Below are 6,584 nucleotides of genomic sequence, written 5' to 3' on the forward strand. Positions count from 1 at the left end.
TGAATATCGCTAACGGTTCCAGAAATTCCAACTTAGTGTATTCTTTCTAATTTATATTCGACTGCAAAATGATTTGAGAAACTTTTATGATTTTTCTTTTTTCCGAAAAGTAAGAACTGGCAAAAAATATCCAAAAAAACTCATGTAAATTCAAACATTTAAATGAAGAAATCGAAGTTCTAGAACAAATACATATTCCTGGACTTTTCCAGGACGTTCTTCAAAATCCAGGTAATCCAGGACGCGTACAAACCCTGATATTGTTGACGAAATTTTATTTTGATAAAAGTTACTTATTAGTTAGTTATTTTTTGTACACAACGCTATTGAGCTTTATTTGTAGGCGTTTACTACTAAAATGTCTATTCTTGAAATAGAGTAGAAGTTTAAAATATTCAAATTTATTTGGTTTGAAATCTCAATTGATTCGGAAAAGAGTTAAATAAATTACACACGGGTGATTGAAATATCCAGATATTTTTTCATTCATTTTGATCTATACATTTTTTGTTCGAGATTTTTTTCCACATATTTTTAATTTTTTCTAAAAAAATGGTTTTTATGGTAGTTTTGCAATAATTTTCTACTTCAGAAATATCTGAAGACGATACCTTAGTAATCGAAACTCGCGTCAGACAGTGTAATTGTGAGTGTTGGTATAAACAGTGTGTTCATTACGAATATCGCCAACGGTTCCACAAAATTCCAACTAAGTTACCAAAGTGTATTCTTTCTAATTTATATTCCGACTGCAAAATGATTTGACAAACTTTTGTGATATTCCTTTTTTCCGAAAAGTAAACACTAGCCAAAAACATCCAAAAAAAAATCATTTTTAGATTAACTCATGTAAATTAAAACATTTAAATGAAGTAATCGAAGTTCTAGAACAAATATTATAAAAAGGGTACAAAATATATATTCCAGGACGTTCTTCACATTCCAGGTATTTCAGGACGCGTAGGAATCCTGATATTGTTGACGAAACTTTATTTTGATGAAAGATACGAGAAAAAAAAGTTTGTTAATTGTCTCAATTAATTCGGAAAATATTTAAATAAATTACACACGGGTGATTGAAATATCCAGATATTTTTTCATTCATTTTGATCTATACATTTTTTGTTCAAGATTTTTTTTCACATATTTTTAATTTTTTCTAAAAAAATGGTTTTTATGGTAGTTTTGCAATAATTTTCTACTTCAGAAATATCTGAAGACGATACCTTAGTAATCGAAACTCGCGTCAGACAGTGTAATTGTGAGTGTTGGTATAAACAGTGTGTTCATTACGAATATCGCCAACGGTTCCACAAAATTCCAACTAAGTTACCAAAGTGTATTCTTTCTAATTTATATTCCGACTGCAAAATGATTTGACAAACTTTTGTGATATTCCTTTTTTCCGAAAAGTAAACACTAGCCAAAAACATCCAAAAAAAAATCATTTTTAGATTAACTCATGTAAATTAAAACATTTAAATGAAGTAATCGAAGTTCTAGAACAAATATTATAAAAAGGGTACAAAATATATATTCCAGGACGTTCTTCACATTCCAGGTATTTCAGGACGCGTAGGAATCCTGATATTGTTGACGAAACTTTATTTTGATGAAAGATACGAGAAAAAAAAGTTTGTTAATTGTCTCAATTAATTCGGAAAATATTTAAATAAATTACACACGGGTGATTGAAATATCCAGATATTTTTTCATTCATTTTGATCTATACATTTTTTGTTCAAGATTTTTTTTCACATATTTTTAATTTTTTCTAAAAAAATGGTTTTTATGGTAGTTTTGCAATAATTTTCTACTTCTGAAATATCTGAAGACGATACCTTAGTAATCGAAATTCGCATCAGACAGTGTAATTGTGAGTGTTAGTATAAACAGTGTGTTCATTACGAATATCGCCAACGGTTCCACAAAATTCCAACTAAGTTACCAAAGTGTATTCTTTCTAATTTATATTCCGACTGCAAAATGATTTGACAAACTTTTATGATATTCCTTTTTTCCGAAAAGTAAACACTAGCCAAAAACATCCAAAAAAAATAATTTTTAGATTAACTCATGTAAATTAAAACATTTATATGAAGTAATCGAAGTTCTAGAACAAATATTATAAATAGGGCACAAAATATATATTCCTGGACTTTTCCAGGACGCGTAGGAATCCTGATATTGTTGACGAAACTTTATTTTGATGAAAGATACGAGAAAAAAAAGTTTGTTAATTGTCTCAATTAATTCGGAAAATATTTAAATAAATTACACACGGGTGATTGAAATATCCAGATATTTTTTCATTCATTTTGATCTATACATTTTTTGTTCAAGATTTTTTTTCACATATTTTTAATTTTTTCTAAAAAAATGGTTTTTATGGTAGTTTTGCAATAATTTTCTACTTCTGAAATATCTGAAGACGATACCTTAGTAATCGAAATTCGCATCAGACAGTGTAATTGTGAGTGTTGGTATAAACAGTGTGTTCATTACGAATATCGCCAACGGTTCCACAAAATTCCAACTAAGTTACCAAAGTGTATTCTTTCTAATTTATATTCCGACTGCAAAATGATTTGACAAACTTTTGTGATATTCCTTTTTTCCGAAAAGTAAACACTAGCCAAAAACATCCAAAAAAAATAATTTTTAGATTAACTCATGTAAATTAAAACATTTATATGAAGTAATCGAAGTTCTAGAACAAATATTATAAATAGGGCACAAAATATATATTCCTGGACTTTTCCAGGACGCGTAGGAATCCTGATATTGTTGACGAAACTTTATTTTGATGAAAGATACGAGAAAAAAAAGTTTGTTAATTGTCTCAATTAATTCGGAAAATATTTAAATAAATTACACACGGGTGATTGAAATATCCAGATATTTTTTCATTCATTTTGATCTATACATTTTTTGTTCAAGATTTTTTTTCACATATTTTTAATTTTTTCTAAAAAAATGGTTTTTATGGTAGTTTTGCAATAATTTTCTACTTCTGAAATATCTGAAGACGATACCTTAGTAATCGAAATTCGCATCAGACAGTGTAATTGTGAGTGTTGGTATAAACAGTGTGTTCATTACGAATATCGCCAACGGTTCCACAAAATTCCAACTAAGTTACCAAAGTGTATTCTTTCTAATTTATATTCCGACTGCAAAATGATTTGACAAACTTTTGTGATATTCCTTTTTTCCGAAAAGTAAACACTAGCCAAAAACATCCAAAAAAAATAATTTTTAGATTAACTCATGTAAATTAAAACATTTATATGAAGTAATCGAAGTTCTAGAACAAATATTATAAATAGGGCACAAAATATATATTCCTGGACTTTTCCAGGACGCGTAGGAATCCTGATATTGTTGACGAAACTTTATTTTGATGAAAGATACGAGAAAAAAAAGTTTGTTAATTGTCTCAATTAATTCGGAAAATATTTAAATAAATTACACACGGGTGATTGAAATATCCAGATATTTTTTCATTCATTTTGATCTATACATTTTTTGTTCAAGATTTTTTTTCACATATTTTTAATTTTTTCTAAAAAAATGGTTTTTATGGTAGTTTTGCAATAATTTTCTACTTCTGAAATATCTGAAGACGATACCTTAGTAATCGAAATTCGCATCAGACAGTGTAATTGTGAGTGTTGGTATAAACAGTGTGTTCATTACGAATATCGCCAACGGTTCCACAAAATTCCAACTAAGTTACCAAAGTGTATTCTTTCTAATTTATATTCCGACTGCAAAATGATTTGACAAACTTTTGTGATATTCCTTTTTTCCGAAAAGTAAACACTAGCCAAAAACATCCAAAAAAAATAATTTTTAGATTAACTCATGTAAATTAAAACATTTATATGAAGTAATCGAAGTTCTAGAACAAATATTATAAATAGGGCACAAAATATATATTCCTGGACTTTTCCAGGACGCGTAGGAATCCTGATATTGTTGACGAAACTTTATTTTGATGAAAGATACGAGAAAAAAAAGTTTGTTAATTGTCTCAATTAATTCGGAAAATATTTAAATAAATTACACACGGGTGATTGAAATATCCAGATATTTTTTCATTCATTTTGATCTATACATTTTTTGTTCAAGATTTTTTTTCACATATTTTTAATTTTTTCTAAAAAAATGGTTTTTATGGTAGTTTTGCAATAATTTTCTACTTCTGAAATATCTGAAGACGATACCTTAGTAATCGAAATTCGCATCAGACAGTGTAATTGTGAGTGTTGGTATAAACAGTGTGTTCATTACGAATATCGCCAACGGTTCCACAAAATTCCAACTAAGTTACCAAAGTGTATTCTTTCTAATTTATATTCCGACTGCAAAATGATTTGACAAACTTTTGTGATATTCCTTTTTTCCGAAAAGTAAACACTAGCCAAAAACATCCAAAAAAAAATCATTTTTAGATTAACTCATGTAAATTAAAACATTTAAATGAAGTAATCGAAGTTCTAGAACAAATATTATAAAAAGGGTACAAAATATATATTCCAGGACGTTCTTCACATTCCAGAGTATTTCAGGACGCGTAGGAATCCTGATATTGTTGACGAAACTTTATTTTGATGAAAGATACGAGAAAAAAAAGTTTGTTAATTGTCTCAATTAATTCGGAAAATATTTAAATAAATTACACACGGGTGATTGAAATATCCAGATATTTTTTCATTCATTTTGATCTATACATTTTTTGTTCGAGATTTTTTTCCACATATTTTTAATTTTTTCTAAAAAAATGGTTTTTATGGTAGTTTTGCAATAATTTTCTACTTCTGAAATATCTGAAGACGATACCTTAGTAATCGAAACTCGCGTCAGACAGTGTAATTGTGAGTGTTGGTATAAACAGTGTGTTCATTACGAATATCGCCAACGGTTCCACAAAATTCCAACTAAGTTACCAAAGTGTATTCTTTCTAATTTATATTCCGACTGCAAAATGATTTGACAAACTTTTATGATATTCCTTTTTTCCGAAAAGTAAACACTAGCCAAAAACATCCAAAAAAAATAATTTTTAGATTAACTCATGTAAATTAAAACATTTATATGAAGTAATCGAAGTTCTAGAACAAATATTATAAAAAGGGTACAAAATATATATTCCAGGACGTTCTTCACATTCCAGGTATTTCAGGACGCGTAGTAATCCTGATATTGTTGACGAAACTTTATTCGGAAAATATTTAAATAAATTACACAGGGGTATTTGAAATATCCAGATATTTTTTCATTCATTTTGATATTTACATTTTTTGTTTGAGATTTTTTCTAAAAAAAAGTATCTTTATAGTAATTTTGAATCATTTTCTACTCTCGAAGTTCGACGTTTTTTATTTATAAATCTTTCAAATGCATGCAAAAATACAGGTGCTAAATCGATTAAACTGTTTTGAACTTTCATTTGTTAATATGTACGAGATACTATAATGGAAATTGTGGTAAAAAACAATAAACAAAACTATCTAATATGGTAAAAATCGATTATTCGAAATATAAGTTTAAAAGCAATCGATAATCTATTAATTGCAGAAATTATACCTCGACGAGATAAAGGAAACTTAACAAAAACAAACTAAGAATGTAAAACACACTCCGTTCGCTTTTAGCTAGATCGAGGCCTACTTATTCCACACATCGACATTCCTCAATTACCGTAACAAAGAAAACGGATTTCAACGGTAATAATTCCTTTTCAACCAAACTTGAAAAATACTTACATTCGGAGCTTTGCAAGAATCGCAAACGATCGGGATATAATCCAAATTTTGATATTCGAAAGCGCGTAAAACAAGTTTCACGGCACTTGACAAAGTATACACATAATACGCTTAAAAAAAATCTTCGTACACAACAGCCGGCCGGTCGCAGCCACAGCCAACTACTATCAACAGGTGGATCGACGTAATCACCAAGCGCAATGAGGTAGACCTACGTCTAATGCTCTACGCTCCACGGCCTACTAACTCTGAGCCCGATTGTAATAATTATAAAATGTTCAATCTCGCGAGTACGGTCATGGTAGCGGTGGTATGGGTGACAGGTTCTTATAGTAGAATGTCCGGATGAAACTATTTTCACTTCTTCAGGAATTATAAATACCGGATGTGTCTGTGTCCCTTCTACCTACAAGTATATTAATGCTACGAGAAACTCCAATGAATAAAAACGATGAAATACACGGTGTTTTTATGGTAACACTGAATATTATTAATCATTCACATTTGAGACGCAAAGTTCTTTCATGTAAACATAAATATGTGATAAGTGATACCGGGCGTTGACTCTGTAACGGTCACAATTTTTCCTTGGTGATAGTAGAAGCTGATATTCACGCAAAAACCAAACAATACATTTTTATTTATATATAATATTAGAATAATCAACAAATATAGTTGATATGTACCAATTATTGAGGGTTTCCAATAATACAGTTTTCCAATTAAGCTGGTTTGAAATTATAGTTGTCTCATTAACAGAGGCCCCCGCTTATTCCATTTTTAGAGGTGGAAATGTTAATAAAAATGCCTTTT

The 6,584-nt window shown here is 29.1% G+C and overlaps 1 protein-coding gene across 1 annotated transcript in view; it reads right to left on the reverse strand.

Annotated features, from left to right (window-relative positions):
- Nucleotides 1-6,015, reverse strand: part of LOC130450190 (uncharacterized) — an 81,839-nt gene extending 75,824 nt beyond the window's left edge. Inside the window, exon 1 of the mRNA XM_056788426.1 lies at nucleotides 5,772-6,015. The gene's annotated coding sequence lies outside the window, so the exon portion shown is untranslated. The remainder of the gene's footprint in view (nucleotides 1-5,771) is intronic.
- Between the last annotated feature and the right edge of the window lie 569 nt (nucleotides 6,016-6,584).

This window comes from Diorhabda sublineata, chromosome 11 (genome assembly GCF_026230105.1).
Source record: "Diorhabda sublineata isolate icDioSubl1.1 chromosome 11, icDioSubl1.1, whole genome shotgun sequence".
NCBI classification, from domain to species: Eukaryota; Metazoa; Arthropoda; class Insecta; order Coleoptera; family Chrysomelidae; genus Diorhabda; species Diorhabda sublineata.